Source organism: Strix aluco, chromosome 3 (assembly GCF_031877795.1).
Source record: "Strix aluco isolate bStrAlu1 chromosome 3, bStrAlu1.hap1, whole genome shotgun sequence".
In the NCBI taxonomy this organism is placed as follows: Eukaryota; Metazoa; Chordata; class Aves; order Strigiformes; family Strigidae; genus Strix; species Strix aluco.
In genome coordinates, this window is record NC_133933.1 from 129,373,531 (window position 1) to 129,393,537 (window position 20,007).

The following is a 20,007-nucleotide window of genomic DNA, read 5'->3' on the forward strand; positions in this document are numbered from 1 at the left end:
ACTGATGGCAAGACTTCAGAAATAAATAAAGTATTAGACATTTGCCTTTCTACATGGAGGAAGACAGAAAAGCGAAAGCTGGAAGGTGTTTTATCTCCCCTCTTCCCCACTATGACAGTTTAAGATGTGTTTATGGGCAGAAATTAGGCAAGATGGGAAGACTAATCCCCAAAGGATGGGAAGACTAATCCCCAAAATGCCGTGAAATACAACAACCTTCAGAAAAGATAGGCAACGTTTCAAAAAGATACGTTTAAAGGTGAAATTGTGGCAGTGTGGTTCCCCCCATGCTCCCAGCCTGACCTTTATTTCCCGCCAGTGGTGACCGTAATGGACGCGTCTGGTTGTGATGGGCTCATCCGACTCAAAGTGGGTTTGGGGAGACAGATAATAACACGATAGCCAAGGGTTTATTTGAACAATGTGCCCCCCTAGCCACAGTGCTGGTCGGTGTCTGACTCAGGCCAAATTTGGAAGAAACTGACACCTGTAGTTGGTATATAAATATGACTGTAAGTCAATTATCTTACTCCATAAGTAGTGGGCAGCCCAGGGCCCGTTGAGCTCTCCTGCACGGCAGCAGGCTACATGCCAGGATCTCCCCTTGAGTAGGGACGCCTCTCAAGGTTACTGCTCGAGGTTGAGAGAGTCCTTGCCGCAACGGATTCTCGCGATTAAAGTGATTAATAGCATGCTAAACTTTGAAATCCTAACTGATATAAATGATTGTGCACATATAATCCTTTAGACATAAACTGTTGGCCAAGTGTGGGACTAGAAGTGGATCCAGCTGTGCCTAGACTCCTTTCTGAGAAGTTTAGAAAGTAAGGGGGTCCATTCTGAACCTCGTGACTCAACGCAAGGGTCTCTCTGACCCTGTCCTCTATGCAGTAAATATTAAGTGAACCTTGCCATCGAATCTTGTTAAACCATTGTTGCGTTTACTATCAAACTTTGTTAAATCTGTTTTATATCAATAAACATATTGCTGCTTCTCTCTTACAAATGAAGTGTGTCACTCCATCCGCGACAGAAATCCAAGTCAAAGGATTTTGGTTGGAGTTGGTTTGCCCGCAGCAGAACCTTCAAACACAGAAAGTAAGTACTGCTAAGAGTGTTTGAGGGTAAACATGACTCAAGCTCTAATCATTTTTAAAAGCAGATAAGCTCAACACCACACGAAAATGGCTCCATTGTATGAATAAAAATCAAGTGGGTACAGCCAACAGGAAGGACCTGTACAAATGTAATTACTGCATTTAGCTTCCTTATGCCTCAGTGTTCTGCTTATAATAAATGGCCCTGAAAACCAGCATTTTTATAAAGAGTAGTTAGTTTGAAAAGCTCTGTGAGGTCCTCATCTGCTCCTTGCTGTGGTGAGGCAGGTATTGCTCATCACTCAGTGAAATGAACTAAGAACATAAAAGCAATCACAGCAAATCAAGCAAAGATTGTCCTAGTCCAGTTTTTTTGTCTGTAACAGCAGCTCTTTCCCCACAATACTCTCACAGACCTCCGTGATCTACAGCTGAAGGACTTTCTGCACCAGACGTGGTATCTTCACATTCTGTATATTTACAGTCACTCGACAATAATGTTTTTCTCCTCCACAAACTCACCCATATGCTTTTCAAACTCAGGTAAGATTGGTGCCTCTTTTCTATATAATTTAGTGCCCTCTAATTATATGTAGCTAAGCTGTTACATAACAATCCCCAACCTGCCTGCCAAGGGGTGAAATTCATAAGGAGGAGGGAACATCTCTGCGGCAAGCTAATCTTATCTCAAAGCCTTTGTTCTTCAAGATTGCTTGGGGAGTTAATGTTGTTTATGGTTGTGAAAGATAGAAGTGTTTGGAATAAGGGGGGAGAAAAAAATTAACGTTTTTTGCTAGAAGTACAGCTCAGCAGAAGAAAGGAGAAGGGTCTGGAGCTGTGGAAGCTCTTTGTACAAATGTTGCTGGCAATGAGAAGACTTGTGAGGATCGGCTCAGGGAAAGGAGGATTCAGTCACCTTCTGTTTGAAAGCATTGCTGACTGCATCCCCTGTTTAAGACTTGCTGTGGTCTGTCGGATCAGTGATCCGTCACACACAGTGTCCTGTTTGCCAGCAGCTTGTCTCCTTTGTCCTTCAGAGGACATCCTACTGGTTCACATGGTCACAATATTCCCCTGCAAAGGGGAACAACACACAAGCTTCTCCTGCCAGCAGCACCTCTGGCTCTCAGAAGTCACCTACTCCCTCAGCCAGAAACAGCAGGAGAACCTTGACTGAGGAGGGAGATTCCCATATCGAGCCCTGCTTACTAGGCTGAAAAACCCTAGCACACCAGGACGCTGCTAAGAGTTTTAGAAAGTGTGACATGGGATCAGATTTAAGTCCAAATACTTTGCACAAACCGCTCCAGGCTCTCTAATCCTTCCTGGTTGGTTATTGAGAGCTTCCTGCTACATAGAGCTTTACCAGTTGTCGAGGAAATCCAGAGTGCCTGGACTGCATCGAACCGTGTCACGTTACTGGGTTTCTGCAGTTTTGGCCATGTAAGGCCCCTCTCTAGAAGGATGTTCAGCCAGTACCCCCCAAGAAATGTGTGTGTTCCTCACTGCCTCCATACAGTGTTATGGTATTATCACATCGATGAGGGGAGTGTCTGTGTATCAGCCCCAACAGGTGGGATCACTCTTCAGCAGGCTGACTGCAACCAAGAACAGACAGTTCAGGACATTGTTCTAAGTAAACCAGGCAGAGGTGGGCTGGGGAGAAGTACAATAGATGGGGGCAACAAATAGCACGTCGTGGGCTGAGAAAGAGAAGAGGAGACTCAGCCCTGAGGCAGGCAAAGGAGAGACTGAGTGAAGGAGGGCGTTGGATCAAATGGGCAGAACCAGCGTACAGAGGTCACAGATAACTGTATGAGCTGGCTGCTGTGTGCAGTCACTTCTCACTGGACACTTAGCAGCCTTTCCAGGAGGGTTCACCCGGGGCTTCACGGCTTTCCTGTTAGGCTACCAGTCGGAGAAGCACCAGCAGGGATCCTCGTGTCTCAGGTAACACACTCATTTGTGCAATCCCAGGGCAGCAGGTGCTCACAGTGGGGCCTTCTGGGCCCTTGTTTTACCCCCAAGGGAGCCCTTTGCTCCAGCTACCTGTGCACCTCCCAGTCATGTGGAAAGAAGAAACACCGGTGCAAAAGTGCAGGGCAGATCAGCATTGCATGATGCAAACTGTAACCTGAGACAATGGAGACAGCCCAGAGGCCTTGCACACAGATGGCTATCTATGCCAACTGACCTGGAAGGCATCTGACACCCCAGAACCCAGTGATGCTTTTGGGAGTAAGAAAAGGATTTGTAGAAGTTTCTCGGTTGTTGATGTGAAACACCTAGGCAGGTGCTTCAAATGAAGATCATTTCCCCAGAAAGGAAAATGAAGAGGCAGAATTTGTAAGCAAGAAGCACGGCTCTAAAGTCTCAGTACAAATAGCTTTGGAGGACATGGGAAGGGAAGACATATGACTGCATTTTCTTCAGAAGGCTTGTCAGCTCACAGGACACATTCCTGTGGTTGAGATCCAAAAATGTTGAACCTAGGTTAATAGCCCATGCAGCATTCTGTCTTGAACTCTTGTCCTGTACGGAAACTTTCCAGTCGTGTTCCCAAACAGCATATAAAGAAATGTCTCCAGTGGAAAGTGCCATCCTATCCCAGCTCAACATACCTGATATCAAGTGAATTCCCTTTCTAAGACTATTTTAGTTTTCACTTGTAGAGTCTAACAGTATCCGAGCATTACCCCAGAGTCTAACACTCAGTGGGATCTGTGCTGTGGGCATGCAGCTCCACTAACTTTATTCTCAACATGGCCTCCTACTTAGAAGAGCAAGTATGTTGACAGGGTGAGTTTTCTTCTCGGAATAGTTACACCCATCTCCTGCACAAAATCAGCCAGCAGACTCTCTCTTGTGATATGCTAGAAGCTGCACAGGAGTTTGCTGAACAGCTGTTGGCTGGGGCTGTAAATATGACTGTGTACTGATAAGGTATCTCCAGTTTTGAAGCATGGCGTCGTAACTGTCAGGCTGTGCCGATAACACAAACATCATTCCTATATGCCCTGTTACACTGAAGATCCTCTTGACTGAACAAAGTCCCCCCTACATTGGTTTCTGCACCAAAGACCAACGAGGTAACTCATTCTGCTGCGCTGAGGCCTCAGTTAGGACTTTGCATGTACACGAGATGCTGGCCTTGATGGGGAAGGGGGAGCCATCTCCTTGTAGTGTGCTTTTAGGAAGCACAACCTTGCTCAGAAACTGTAGAACCTAATAGGTCCTACCCTGCCATGGGGCCAGTAACCTCAGTAAGAGTGGAAACACTAGAAACCGGTTTAAGGAAGGAGAAAAACTCTTAGCAGCTGTTCCTGCAGAAGAGCCTCTGAAAGGATGCAAAGTCAGGGAAAGCAGTGAAGGACATTTGAAATGCAAAGGTGACGATCAGCAACTGAAAGATCAGTTAGGTACTATAGCCTTCCAGTGCCTGGGCAGTCGAGGACCTGGTGATACAGCCAGGAGAGCCAATCATCTGTACTGAGTTACAGTCCTGACCAGGAGTGTGATGGTCACTGTGACGGTGCAGAACAGCCCTCGAGCACATGGACTGAACCCGGTGAGGCTCGTGGGAAGCAGAGAGAACAAGCTATAGCTTTTCAGCAAGAAACTGGATCCAGGTCACACAATTAAGATGCTAGCAGATTCTTCCATGACCAGAAAAAAACTATAGAGTAAACCTACAGAGCCATACTGATCCACACTCACTGAGAATGGCAGGTCCTCCACCATATTTATTGATGAATACTGATTTGGACCCCAGTTCTGCCCTCAGACAAGTGTGTGTAATTACCACAAGAGGCAGCAGTTTAGGACCATAACATGTATCTTTGGGAGAAAAAAAAGCAGCTCAGATGTCAGGGGAGGGAAGTTAGAGTCTCCACCCAAGATAAAAAAGGTACAGCCTGATGAATTTTATTTCTCTAAAAATTTTCATGGAAAATATGTTGCTGGGGATATCACTGCATGGAATCATATTGATCTGAAAGTACCACTGGGAGGCTGGCTCAGAGGACCCACGCCAACTGGAGAACATGGCAAGACATGATATGATCACAAGAGGAACATAGTACTGTTAAGATCAGTGTATGCCAGGTTGTATTCTTACATTTTTTTCTACAAGCTTTTGCCACTGCCCACTGTCAAGAGACAGGTTAATAAGGATGTGGAGTTTCGCCTTGACTTTATATGGTCTTATGACCCTCAGACCATAGCATCCACCCCTGATGAGTAAGTTGTCAGTTCTAGATACAAGTTTCTGTTGTGTCCAAAAGTGCCACAGTAGCCACAAAGAGTCACCAAGGAGTGAGACTGAACTTCGATGACAGCTCAGCCCCACAGAGTGTGAAAAGAAGAAACATCTTCTCCCTGTGGCGCTGAACTGGTTTAACCCTGACGTTCATCAGCCCAAACAGATCTGGCACAGGCTATGCTTGTGCACGAGAAGGTGTCACATTGGGTTGGCAGGCAAAGGAGAACCTCGTACTGATCAAAGTCAGGTGTCATCCTCCCTCTGTGAGTGACTGGACTTGCTTTTGCACCCAACCATGTGCATCACACTGGATTGCCATTTCCTTGGAGGAGAATAGATGGGGAAGATTTAATTAAAAATAATAATTTCTAAATAAAAAGAGTACAAGTGTCTTTTTTTTTTTTTCTTTTTCCTTTTTCAAATGAGAGGTGAAGCACTGCATGAACCATGGATGCCTTGTTTTTAAGATCATTCACCTGGCATCATTCCAGTTCTTGTGAGCTCCTGCAAAGTGAAAACACAGGTGTTAGCCCTTCAGGTAGGCTGAGGAAGAGACATGCTTCTGCTGATAGCATCTTTCAGCCTGGCTGTTCAACACTGTGTAAGATCACTGCCCGAAAGGTAACATTTTCTCCAGGCAGGCTGGCCAGACAAAGCAGGAGTTTGTGGGGCAGGTTTTACTCCAGCACTGGGTACACACATCTTGGGGACTGCAGTGGCTGCAGTCACATTTCTCTGCGTAAGGGGAGCGTATGGCATCTCGCACTGTGAAGTACCAGGATAAAACCTTCAGTGCTCCCCCTGTGCCTTTGTGTTGCTGCCGCCTTATAATCAACATCTTTTTGTGAACACAGGACAGCAATCCCACAAGGGCAGCTTCCCTTCGAGACAGACATTTCTCCACTGCAATGAGACACAGGGATACTCCTAATGCACTGATGGCAGATGGCTTCTTTTACATCCACAATGCTAATTTCCACCCTCATGGTGATGGGTTTTACAGGAGAGATGAGACACAATTAATGACAGTCCAGAAAAACAAGCATTATAAAAAAAATGGGAAAAGGGGACACAGGGAACAAAGAGTTCTGTGAAGGGCAGGAGTGGCTGAAGGACACAAAGGGCCAATCTTACAGTGCAAAGCACCACCACAGCAACAACAACAAAAAAACCCAGCATATATTGATTTTGAAGCCATGTACTCAAATAATAACAAGATTATTCATTATGACAAACTTTTTGCTACAAGGAAATCCTGGAAAAGATCACCTGGGGAGGGAGCAGAATTTCTGTTGCTAAGAGATTTAAAAGCAGGTTAGGTAAGCCTCATCAACAAAGATGTACATTTAGCGGCTCCTGTCTCAGAGCAAAGAGAGGTGCTTAACAACCTCCTCTCTTCAGATTTAGCATCTGAATTTCTCCCCATTGCTTGCTACTTCTGCAGCTCTGAAGCCCTTGCAGTTTTACCTCTGTTTGCATATAGAGTGATCCTCCGGTTCTGGTGTCACCCATAGAAGTGTTTGTGATTTATTTAATATCCAAGAAACATAAGATCATGAGGGAACAGTTGTTTATCCTAAGAATGTACCAAAAAGGCCACTGATTTGAGTTTTGAAGGTTACACAATCCTCAGGAAGCCCTGACCTGCACTGCAACCAGCTAGTAGGAATTCCTAGATCTCGGAAAGAGATGCGTTTGTTATTTTGGGGAAGGAAACAGCTTCATTTGTTCCCTGAAGACTTTCCTATACACTCCAATTTACCCACTGTCTTGCAGCTTTACATCTAAGAAAACTAAATGGATGAAGGATACGTCCCAAATATAAAAACAATGATTTGAGATACATTTGCATGTAGAGGTAACAAGCCAGGCAGAGAAAAATCAGGCCTTAAGTCATAACCCTTCATGAACACTTGCCATAACGTTGCTAAGAAATCCACAGCAAGTTGACACTTGCCCTTAAACAGGGTTTTCGCACCTCTGAGAGGATACAGGGAGCAGGCAGGTGCTCTAATTTTAAGTGACTCACACTTCTCTTTTTTTAACTTTCCCTGTTTTCCAGTAGAGTTCCTGTAGCACACTGAGAACCTCACATGGAATGCTCAGACCAGAAACAAAGTCCCAACCAATCTTCACAGCTTCTATAAAGGCCAAATACATTCATCCTGTAACAAACATGAGTAACCACAACCAAAAACAAAGGCAGAAGGGAAATGTTATGTACCCTCAGCAGATGTTTTTGCAGAATTAAGATGCATTAATGGTGTCTGGGGTGCACACAGCATCCATTTTTCTTCCTTCCATACTGGCCTTGACCATGCAGGTTTCCACACAGGGGTTCATTTCAAGGAGGCTATGGAAACAAGATGGGTACTTAATGCAGCTAATGACAAGGACGAGTTTCCAGTCTAAGCAGAAGCAGCATATCAAACAGCTTTCAGGCCAGCAGAAGAGAGTTTGTTCACAGAAAGTCTCCTCTGTCCACTAAATCATGGCCTGCTTTCCTAAAAGTCTGTATCCTTTCAAGCAACATACAACCTGGTATGAAAACAAGCTCACACAGGTCTTTGAGGTGAGCAGATGTTGCAATACAGTAAGGGTTAAGGAGTGTGCCCTGTGAGACATGAAAACCAGACTATCTTAAAAATTGAGACAAAGCCTCACACCAAGTTTATCACACACCACAAAGAACAATGGTCATTAACGCAATGGAATTAATTGTCCTCCTCTATCAAGGTTCATCTAGATCTGGCCTTTCAGGGTAATAGCTGGTCTATTCAGTGCATAGCTGAAAACACAGCGAGGTTGCAAGACCCATGAGAAGGAGGAGACTTCAATGGAAAGGACTTTCCAATCCAAACAGTGTCCACCTGAGACCGGGAGTGTCTGCTGTATCTCTCCGAGGCAACCACTGGAGTTGTTGGGATGCTCAGCTAAGTGGAAGCAGGCTGCTTTAGCAACCTTTGTGTATGGATGGAGCCCTTGGTGCTGGGGAGGAGAAGATTTGGAAAACACAGAATGCCAACCAGAAGCTTCTGGAAAAACATCTTTGTGCCACAGTTTTTGTAACCTAAGTTCACTGTCAATGCAACGATGCATCTTCCTCAGAAGCTCAGAAACCAAGGAAATGGGAAGTGACCATCTGATCCAAAAGGAGTGATCTGCTGTGGTCTATGTAGTAGTTTACTCTCCTTGGATTGCTGGGGGATTAGAGTTTCCTGACAGCATTGGCATATACAGGCTTTTTACCAGTAAACACACAGCTATCAGGTGAATAGGGCAATGAATACACTGTCTTATAATTATAATCTACATTTATTGAGTAGGAAAGGTTCTGCATCACCCCACTCCCTCCCAGACAGCTGGACAGGAGTGACAAGGGCATCTACTACCCTGTAGCAGCAGAGCTGATGATGCCATCATCAAAGATGACATGACAGGCCCCCTGTAGACATGGTCTCTCTAGACTATTTCACAAAACAGCCTCTGTATTTAGCAGAAACACATAGTATTGCCACACAGAGAAGAACCCACCTCCTGCGCTCTTGTGGTATGAAGAGGTTGGGTTTAGCAGTGTGGCAGAGCAAGTATTGAACAGTACAGGGGATGAAATCACAGCACTGACCAAGCGGGGCACTCTGGGGCAAGAAGAGTGGAAGATCACCTCCATCTGCCCAAGAGATGGAAACTTGTCAAACACCAAAGAGCAGCCCTGAAACACTGAATGCTCAGAAAACAGTTTACTGTGACATATTCAGATGTTCACAAGTCCTACATCATTACTTTTTCCTCCTTTCTTCCCATTGCCACAGCTGGCTAAGAAAATGCCTCAGGTAGAGTTGGCTGAGGCCAGTTACAGCCTGAGAGGAGATGCCATTCATCAGGGTCATTTTCTGTGAGGGAACAAAGCAGAGGAGGAAAACCCTGTAATCCAGTTACAGCCACTTTCCCAACTCTATTTGCTGAGCATATTTGTAAATCGGCTTTGGGGGAAAAAATAATGCGTTTATGAAAACAACTCAGATTTCATCTGATAATGTAATGTAAAACTTCCCTGTCAGGGGCTCAAAACCTGTTAAATCTATGACTCTGCCAGATCTGGGAGTAGATGCACAACTGCTCAGTGTAGCTCGTTACGGTCCAGGGAACCAATGGGTTTCATTGGTCTTGAAGCGTGTAACCTCCATGACCTGAGAAAAGCCTGCTAAAAACATATCTGTGCATTTTATGAAATCTGCAAGGTCTCATGGATTTAAATCCCTCATCTCTGAAGTGCCCTGTTCAATTAACCTCAAAACTTTCACTCTAAAATAAAGCTGACTTTTAGCAGAAGACCTTGGAGGGAAACTTCAGGACAGAAAAGTTCAAAAGCGTTTAAACTGAAATCTAAAATGGCCATCTCTGCAGAACGGAGCCGTTACCACAGCTGCAAAATCATTTGTCAAGTGCTAGGAGCATGCTTGATGCATCCAAGAACAGGCAGACACCTTTCCCACAGACTCACCAGCCTCTCACGGCTGTTAAGATTGAGCAGAGCAGCCAGCAGCAGCATGCAGAGTGTCACTGAAAAAAATCAGCTTAAGTTCTTGCCTTTGCTTGAGGGTAATAAGGCATTGTGTTACGATCTAGGGAGGGGCAAAAGCATTTAAGAATTCCATTTTCCATACAGAATTATTAGACAATCTTTATAATCTAGCATGATGAGCCTAAAAACTTTGCTCTTGAAGTTTAATAGTCCTCCTAATTAAATAAAGGCAGTTTATTCTTTCTTTTCATTAGACGTCTCTCAGGCAATAGGTATAGATCAACTTTTCAGGATCTTTCTGCATTTACAGTGAAGTCCCCTGTAGGACAGATGATAGAGTTGGAATTATATTTATTTTTTAAAAAAATTAATATAATTTTTCTGTCATTCCTGCAGACTGAACTGTAATTGACATTTTTCCATCCTGCCCACTGCCAACATGAGAACTGTTGGAATGGGGAAGGGAACTGCATGCTGCCTTCAGCTCTTTATTTATCCACAGCTTTTTGTTGGAAGAAGATACAAACATACATCAGCATATGCTTTAGCTAAAACCAAGAACTTGCCAGCTCAAGCAGGCTGGGAATTTTCCATCCACAGAAAGAGCAATCTCAGTAAAAAGAAAAAAAAATTTGTCCTTGGGGGCAAAAAAGGGATTTTGCATAAATCATCCCATTTTATTTTCATTCCCCTTAAATCAAAAGTCAGCATTTTCTTGAACTAAATCCAAAGTGTTTCAAGTCACGTCAGCGTTAAGTTGCATGACTTCGGGTCATTGCTTGCCTGCTGGGACTGCAGCTTTGGGTGCCATACCTTCGTACCCTTTCCAAAATAAACAGGAGAGCCAAGTGCTCGATCACTGAAGGGAACACGGATTCACGAGGCAATTTGCAGAGTATTAAACATGACAACCCAGATACAACTTCAACCTCGAGAAGTCATTGAACCGCTTTTGACTGGAGTCTGGGAAGTATCCCATTCCCTATATTCTCTCCTTAAATATCCACTGAGGATGGTTGCTGGAGACCAAGCGTGGAGATGCTTGTACCTTCGCTCTGACCAGCATGGTCATTCCTACATGCTTGCATTAAGCCAGCTCAGCTCTGTTTCTCATGGCAGTGTCCTGCTCTTGGGAGATGTTGTCTGGGCAGGAGTCCAGAGCATGAAAATATGACATATAAAGTATCCCAGGCCCCTCTGAGCATACAGCTCAGTGAGCTGGAACCTTCAGCTCAGCAGCCCAAAAAGGAATCCTGAAATATTAAAATGCTTTTGTTAAAGGTACCTAAAGGAAATACTCCAGCAAGCTTAACTAAAGAAATAAAAAAGTGTCATACAAAAATATGTGTGTATATATATATATATTTTTTTTTTAAGGTCTTAATTTTCAGTCAGGACAAAGACCAACGTTAAAATATCAGAAACAATTTCCTGAGAGGGGAAACCTTTCACAGAGCTCTGCTAGCAAAATAAAACCCTCCACTGCACACACAGATCTCCCCAGCCTAGAGATCAGAGGCAAAGTCAACTGCATGTGACAGCTATTAATCACATCACTTAATGCCTGGCTGGGCAGTACATGGGCACAGCTACAGGGCATGAGCAGAAGACCCTATACAAAACACCATGCCCTGATATGCACTTCTAACAAAAGGAAAAAGCACTTCGATTTCACTGTCCAGCCATTTCAAATGCAAGAATGATTTGTTGGCAAGCCTGGCAAAAAAATCCCTGGCATTTGTTGTAAATACAAGATTCAGGTCAGTTCAGGGTTGGGATAGAGCCTGACTTTTTTATTTTTTTTTTTTAATATTCCCTCCCCTCCCGAAAAAGGAAGCGATGAATGAAATTCCTTTAGAGCATTTCAAAGTTAGGAAAGCAAACAAAGCAGGACTGGCCACTATTTCCAAGGCTTTCAGGCACTAACAAACGGCCAGTTTTTAAAACCTCAGCTCAAAGTGTGGACATCTTGGAAAAATCATGGTATAACAGAAGCTGCAGGGGGAAAAAATCCTTTGTTTGCTATAGAAGCTGAGCGCTCACATCTTCTGGCTCCCAAGTGCCGAATTGAGTTTGAAAGAACTGTTAAGCACCATTCACAAAAACAGCTGTCTCTCTTTAAAAGAGGGAGAGCTACGGTAGGAAAATAAACACAGAGAACTCTTGTTTGATTGCAGAGCCTTGAAAAATGCATTTAAAGCCCCTGGGGAAGCAAAGCTGTGGGAGTTATCAGCAGTACCACTCCATCTGCTATAGACTGTGCAGTATCTTCAGCAAACTGAGTCAAGTTGAAGGGTCATCTGAATCCTATACGCTGTCTCCAAGGCCACCAGCAGCCAGCCAGGGCACAGGACAGGGAGGAAAAACTGACAGCTATCCCTGGCATCCTGATACCATATTGCTCAGGGACTTCAAGTGAGTAACCCTTGGTGGATTTTTCTTTCCCTTTTTAGCTGCTTTTTGAACGTGTTTGGCATCTACAGTGCTCCGTGGCCATGAGCTCCCCAGCTGAACCACACACTCTGCCAAACAGCACCTCTTTTTGTTTCAAGTGCCACCTGATAATTTCATCTGCTGCACCTTAGTTCTTGTATGAGGTAAAGCAAATTGTTGTTCCTTACCTTCTCCATGCCAAGATCTCCATCATATCATCATCCCAGCAATCACTTTTCCAGGCTGAGTCTGCAACCAAATGAAAGAAAAGGAAGGGAAGAGCAGAGCCTCTAGCATGACTCCATGGCTGCTCACAGGGAGGACACCATGGATCCAGCCTGGGACTGAATCACAGAATCATCTCAGTTGGAAAAGACCTTGAAGATCCTCCAGTCCAACCATTAACCTCACACTGACTGTTCTCAACTCCACCAGATCCCTCAGCGCTGGGTCAACCCGACTCTTCAGCCCCTCCAGGGATGGGGACTCTCCCCCTGCCCTGGGCAGCCCATTCCAACACCCAACAACCCCTTCTGCAACGAAATACTTCCTAAGAGCCAGTCTGACCCTGCCCTGGTGCAGCTTGAGGCCATTCCCTCTTGTCCTGGTGCTGGTTCCTTGGTTAAAGAGGCTCATCCCCCCTCTCTGCACTCTCAGGGAGTTGTAGAGGGCCATGAGGTCTCCCCTCAGCCTCCTCTTCTCCAGACTAAGAGCACACAGACATCACCTGGCATGCTGCAGAGGTAAAAAACAAAAAAACAAAAGATCCTGTTGACTCCAGGGCCCTGATCTACAGATGCAGTTGATTGAAAGGTCTTTTTCTGCTTGGGAAGGATGATGCATGGGGCACCTGAAGCTGCTCACTGATGGTTTTACTGTATCTGCTAGCCTGATTCAATGTAAAATTCTCTTCTAGACCAGTACTGTGCCAGGATGGCAGATCCCCCAGACTGACAAAGAAGCAGGAGTGATATAATAACTCAGTTACCTCCTCCAGTACTGAGGCAACCATCTGGAGCATTAAACTGGCATGAACACAAGCTAGATGGAGCTTGCAGCAAGCTGGCCCTGAAACCACCCTGTCCTCCAGGTTCAGCTGCAATCCAAGGCCTCCCTGATACAGCCCAGCTGGATAACCCTGCCTCTGAGAGCAGAGGAGATTGCCAGCTTGTGAGAAACAGCACAGAGCCCTGCAAGATAAGAAAGGTAAAACCAAGGACAGAGGTAGGATTGTTGAGATGTGATAGGCAGCAGCTCAAAGGTGCAAGAGGAAAAACCTCAACATGGGAAGGCAGAAAATCCTAAAGGTGAGAAAACCCAGCCCCAGATGGATGATGGCATCTCAGCAGCATGGATGTTCCATTCCAGCAAGCAGCCAAGGCCAACCCTCCCACCCAACGAGCACCCATCTGGGCAGCAAAGACATTTTGGGTGGCTTTCTTGGTGGTCAGCACAGCCTTGTAGCTCATTAGCCCTCAGCTGTGTGTATCCTGCTCACAGAGTCTCTGTGCATGACAAAAGGTGCCCCAAAAAGCACTCCATGGAGAGAGGGAGGGTTACAAGCTACTGAGAAGCTTTATTTTTATATTTTTCATGGTAGCTGGATTTTAAGGTTTCAGGGTTTGCTTTGGTTTTTGTTTGCTTGTGGTGTTTTTTTAAAATCCATGTCCAAGACACTGCAAAGAAGAAGAGCCAGACTGAAGTTCAGAAACACACTAACAGAGGAATATTGGAAATGCAAATCAAAAGAGCCAAGGGGAAGAGAGCAGAACATGTTCCAACACAATACTCTGCCTCTCAAGGCCGTGAAGACAAGGAAGGGAAAGTCAGATCTGCGCTGGGTGTTGAGGCAACACTCTCATCAGAAAGAACTCCAGGGAGCTGAAGAAAGGATGAAAGGACAGCGAGAGGCTGATTTTAATTCAGGAATGGGAAACAGCTTGATCCTCATAGCACAGCACCCTGTATTCCTCACTCCTACAGGAGGTGCCATCCTGTAACAGCAGCTGAGTTACAGATTTAAGGATGCTCCTAACCTGAAGAGCAATATATGCAGCCAGCCCCTAAGGGATCTGATTCTTCAGTAGTTACTCCTATTTCTTTTCTTCCCCTTCTCAAAATTTCCAAAACAGCAACAGTTTTAACGTGGTGTCACTCGGGTACAACACAAGCACAAGCAATGGCAGCGTAAAGACCATTCCCTTCTTTTAAGAGAGGCAGATTATTAAAACACAGTAAGTTGGAAAACTCTGGAGCATCTTTTGCACAGCGTGTGGTGAGGCACTCCTCCGAGCTGGGACTTGTGTATAGTACTGCCAAAAGGCCAGGGCGAGGAGCAGGGTTTCTGGGAATGACTTCTGCTGTTGGGAGTCTCCAGCAGCAGAGAAGAACCGTCCATCCTCTCATGAGCAGCAGAGTGCCACAGAGCTGATGGCTCCAAGAGTGCTCTTGTCACTCTCCCCACTCTGCTTAATGCAGCCGCCTTCTTCCTCTCCTTTTCCACGCCGCATCCAGAAGCGGCCCTCATGTTCAAAGCTTTCTGCAACGGCCTCTCCCAGAGCCTCGGGCTTAATCTCCCTCCTACTCACAGGATTTTCGTGATCTCATGGCTTGCTCCCCCTCTGCCCACTTGCTGTATTTGCACACCTTCCTCGCAACCTGCTGTGCTCCCATAGCTGAGCGAAAGCTCTTCTTGGCCTTTCAGGACACCTGGAGATGCAACAGAGCTCTCACCAGAGACATGTGCCATCCCTCTGGTTTGCTGCTCTGCACAGTACAAGGCTCATGCCCAGACAGGACAGTATTTCTGTAGAACAGCTCTTTTTAGCCTTGACAGTGATGCAGATGCTAAGTGCGTGGCTTTCTGTAATGTTAGTAATGGGCAAGGATCGAGGTATGCCCTCTTTTCTCCCCTTTTAGCTCCACCTGGTCTTCACAACATGCTTGACAGCTCAGGGCCAGGTTAGTGCCCAGAGCTTTGATCAAAGCTGTACATTAGCCAAGCAGTCTCTGTCCCAAACAGTAAACACACAAGCAGCACAGGAGAATAGGGAATTTTGCCTGGACTCCCTCAGAACATGCACTTCTTTGCCCAAGACTGATGCAGATTAAATGACTCACTTGAGATGACCCCAGCAATCTGTAGCAGTGGCAGGACCAGGACTTCAGCCTCCCAAACCCCAGACCAGTGCCTAAAACAAAATATAAATAAAAAAATCAATCATCCTTCCAGTCTATATGAGGATCCAGTTGCAGTGACAGAGCCCTGCGTGGCAGCTCATTAAGCCACATAGGTTTTCACTTTACAAATCTTCCCTGTATCTTAATTACTAAAAGTATCGTCTCAATGTTTAACACCACAGATGCTGACTCAGGCCGCAGGGTTTTTCCCTTTTGGCTGGGTTACTTACCCTTAGCAGTTTCTCCGATCCAGTGTGCCACATGGAATCACAAACAGCTGGACCAGCACAAGTGAGGAAGAAAAAGAGGTGGAGGAGAACAGCAGCATTTTAATTCAGCATTGCCAAAGCCTTCCCCATTGTGAAATGACAGTCTTGCCAACTGCTGGCAATGCAGCCAAAATACTTTAAGTATTTCATGTTGCACAAGCTTCCCTTAAGGATGTGTGGAAGAAAACCTTTTTCCCAGCAGGACACAGCTTTTTTTTTTCCCTTCCCAAATCTAGGGAAATGTAGAAACCAGAGGTCTGTTCTTACCCCACTGTAGTCCAAATTGCTGATTTCTCCCTGAAACAACTGATTAAATAATAAACGGAGAGACTCCTCTTTGCTCTAGCAGCAATGTCATCAAGCCTTCAGGGAAAAGAGGATCAGGTCAAGTAGGTAGGTCTCAGTCCAATGCACCAAGCACTGTGCTTACTCAAAGTTATTCCTACACCACATCTAATCCACTGGTTAACACAGGCTTGAAGATTCCATGACCACTGAGGATATGGCCATGGTAGCATAGATGTTCCAAGCATCACAAAAAAAATAGTAGCTGATGAGATGAAGCACAGTACACAAAAGGCAAACTGTTCTCTGCTCCAAAAAAACTTAACTTTCACAGAATCACAGAATCATTCAGGTTGGAAAAGCCCCTTGGGATCATCGAGTCCAACCCTCAGCCCGACTCTACAAAGTTCTCCCCTACACCACATCCCCCAACAGCTCATCCAAACGGCCCTTAAACACACCCAGGGATGGGGACTCCACCCCCTCCCTGGGCAGCCTATTCCACTCTCTGACCACTCTTTCTCTGAAACATTTTCTCCTCATGTCCAGTCTGAACCTCCCCTGTTGCAGTTTAAAGCCGTTCCCTCTTGTTCTATTGCTAACTTTGAAACAACCCTTATAACTGCCAGAAAGTTTTTGACAAGAAAATTTTTATTTCATACCATCAAGGAGTTACAAGCCAAAAGAAAATGGCTAAACCAAAAAATATCCTGTAGAAATGTTGCACTTCCGGGCATCTCAGCAATTTATTTCATGTCAGGGAAGAGACACCAGGAAGCAAATTTCCTGTATCTCTTGTACTTTTGAATTAGTCCCTTACCAAAAGGATGAGAGCCTTGTTTCCTCCACACAGTGATCACAGGCCACACCCTTTCAACCCCAAAACCATTACCCTGTATGGTACCAATTCCAACTGGGATGTGCCCAGTGCAGCCAGTACCGGGCAAACTTTGCATCTTCCCAACAGGTGTCCCCTGGACACAACTATCCACCTCCTCCCACAGATGCTCCTCGTGTGAAGATTTACATCCCAGACGTACCTGCCAAGCTCAGACTATGGGAACCACTACAGAAATTAGGCCATCCCAGGTACATGAAGCACTGCCTGACAAAATAGGTGCTAGAAACTCCTGGAGCTGTGGAGATAGCCAGCTGAACATGAGCCAGCAGTGTGCCCAGGTGGCCAAGAAGGCCAGTGATATCCTGGCTTGTATCAGCAATAGCGTGGCCAGCAGGGACAGGGAAGGGATCTTACCCCTGTGCTCGGCACTGGTGAGGCCGCACCTCGATTACTGTGTTCAGTTTTGGGCCCCTCACTCCAAAAAGGCCATTGAATGACTCGAGCGTGTCCAGAGAAGGGCAACGGAGCTGGTGCAGGGTCTGGAGCACAGGTCTGATGGGGAGCGGCTGAGGGAACTGGGGGGTTTAGTGTGGAAAAGAGGAGGCTGAGGGGAGACCTCATGGCCCTCTGCAACTGCCTGAAAGGAGGGTGCAGAGAGGGGGGATGAGTCTCTTGAGCCAAGGAACACGCGCCAGGACAAGAGGGAATGGCCTCAAGCTGCGCCAGGACAGGGTTAGACTGGATATTAGGAAGGATTTCTTTGCAGAAGGGGTTGTTGGGCATTGGAATGGGCTGCCCAGGGCAGGGGGGGAGTCCCCATCCCTGGAGGTGTTCAAGAGGCAGGTTGACATAGCGCTGAGGGATCTGGTGTAGTTGGGATCTGTCAGTTAACGGTTGGACTAGATGATCTTCAAGGTCCTTTCCAACCTAGACGATTCTGTGATTCTGTGGCAAGCTCCAAGGCTAGGGGCTGTAATTATGCCTACTCTAAATCAGCATGAATGATCCAATCCATTAACTTCTGCTTTACACTTTGGCAAGTAATGAATCAGCTGTTAGCTACTCAGATTAAGTACTCAAAATTACACAGTTGGGGTGCAGCAGTCACTGCCCCCCCCCCCCCCACCCCCATCCCCAAGCAAATAGACAATGTATTCTGTATTTTTCATGCTATAGTTTGAAGGGAATATTGTTGTTCATACAGATATGAACCAAATGGATCCTCTATATACAATAACAGTTCCTATAAACTGTTACAACCCAACAAGCTGTAACAAACCCGATTTTAGTAACTATGCCCAGTGTCTTTAAGACTGATACAACACGCATTTTACCACAGTGAGTCAAACAGTCCATTTAATGCACATTTTGTCTTAGGGCATCCCGCATCTGCAGAGCTACAGCCCTCCCGCACACTGCACAGCCACAACAAAACCTTCAGCATTTACGTGGAGTGCCTTACCTGCACAGCCACGACCCACGATGCTTAAAACCTGGCTAAAAGGTAAATGGCAGTACAAAGAAGAAAGAGCTTCAACTCATTTTGTGTAAACAAGCGCAGAACTACATTTTCCCTAAAAAGCAGCAGGAGCAAACACTGAATTTATGAGACCAAGCTGGCGAATTCCCATAGAAATTCAACAGCAACTTTGTGTCTCTTTTTCCCTGATTATTTTATCGCAAGCAAAAGTTTTGCTGACTAGATTAGCAACCAAAAACTGTCTAAAACCCCAATATTTATATGATAAACAGGTTTTCTTCTCTTCTGTGTAGTGGCCAAGTTGCCTGCCAGTAGTTTAAGATACTGAGGGAGCAGATTTTGAGCTTTAAGAGTAAACCCTCCATTAGCGTGACCTGCAGCATCAGATAAAGTGATCTAAAGCCACCAGCAATGCTCTTGCAACAGAACATCAAAGGCTCATCTCTGGCTCTGAAAGACAAATACCACAGGCTTGTCTTGACATTTATACAGCGGGAGAAACTGTGAGCAATCCAACACGGTCCAGCATCCTTAAGTTACATTTAATGCACAATAGTTCCTTCTCATTGTTTTCCTTCACTGCTTGGGGGAAAAATTGGCAGCATGGAAGAGAGCCCTACAATGGCACTAAACAAAAACACTGGTTTTCAAAAAGAAATGCCAATGGCCTCAACCTGCTTCGCTTCCTCAAGATCTATTTGTGTGACAGCACGTACAAGATACCGGGATTTGGATGCTGCGCAGCCACCACCAGTCAGAGGAACCCAATATTGAATGAGGTGAGCTCACGGACATCCCCTGGGCAGGGGTTATTTGGTTTCCCTGCCAGGCTGCCACTTCTCCTGGTGCTTGTAGGAATGTAATCGTCCTCCTATTCCCTACCCTGCAAAGCCTCGTCAAAGTTGGTGAACAGGTTAGAAAGGGGCGAGATGGGACAGATCCGATGCCAGGTGACTTAAGAAGGGGAGGCTGGGAAAGCCAGGCTAGAGTTCAAGTGAGTCACAGACCAGGCAGCAAGCAGAGTCTGCTCTGCCTTCTCCACTCCCTCTCATTAGGTGTTTCTACACATGGAATCAAAACATTGTGTTTTGCAGATAATATGGGCTAAAGAAACCCATCACAGCTGCCCCGAACAGCCTGTTTGCACAGCACAAGCTCTTTAGAGGCACGGTGCTTTCATAAGTGACACCTCTAGTTTGAATCCAACACATGGCTTTATATCTTTTTAAATATTCCAGAGCCTTCCTGTATTTGGTTTTAAACTGTTGGACTAATGATGCCCTCTTCCCCATGCTCAAATAAAAACAGAAGAAGGAAAGTTAAATAAAAAGGAATTTCAACTCTTGATCAGATAGTTATTTTCTTCCCTCCAAAAAGCAAGCTTAAACCAAATCAGGCTACCTGATTATGGCTAAACATATTTTAAAATACACCCACTCTGTTTCAGCTGGGACTTTTGCAAACATTTTGTACAAATAGGGACCGAGTATCAATCTTTTCCAATCAGAACCTTCAGCACCCTTCACTGTGTTATACGGGACTGCACAAGCTGCAGGGCAGCACACACACCCAGAGTCTCCGTCTGCTGAAATGCCCAAAGCCACAAAAATCCTTCACCTTCCAGAGGAGTTGCAGA

At 45.5% G+C, this 20,007-nt stretch overlaps 1 protein-coding gene across 1 annotated transcript in view; it reads right to left on the reverse strand.

The window, feature by feature from the left end:
• Positions 1-5,846: 5,846 nt before the first annotated feature.
• Positions 5,847-20,007, reverse strand: part of MTMR9 (myotubularin related protein 9) — a 40,325-nt gene continuing 26,164 nt past the window's right edge. Inside the window, exon 11 of the transcript XR_012622700.1 lies at positions 5,847-5,862. The gene's annotated coding sequence lies outside the window, so the exon portion shown is untranslated. The remainder of the gene's footprint in view (positions 5,863-20,007) is intronic.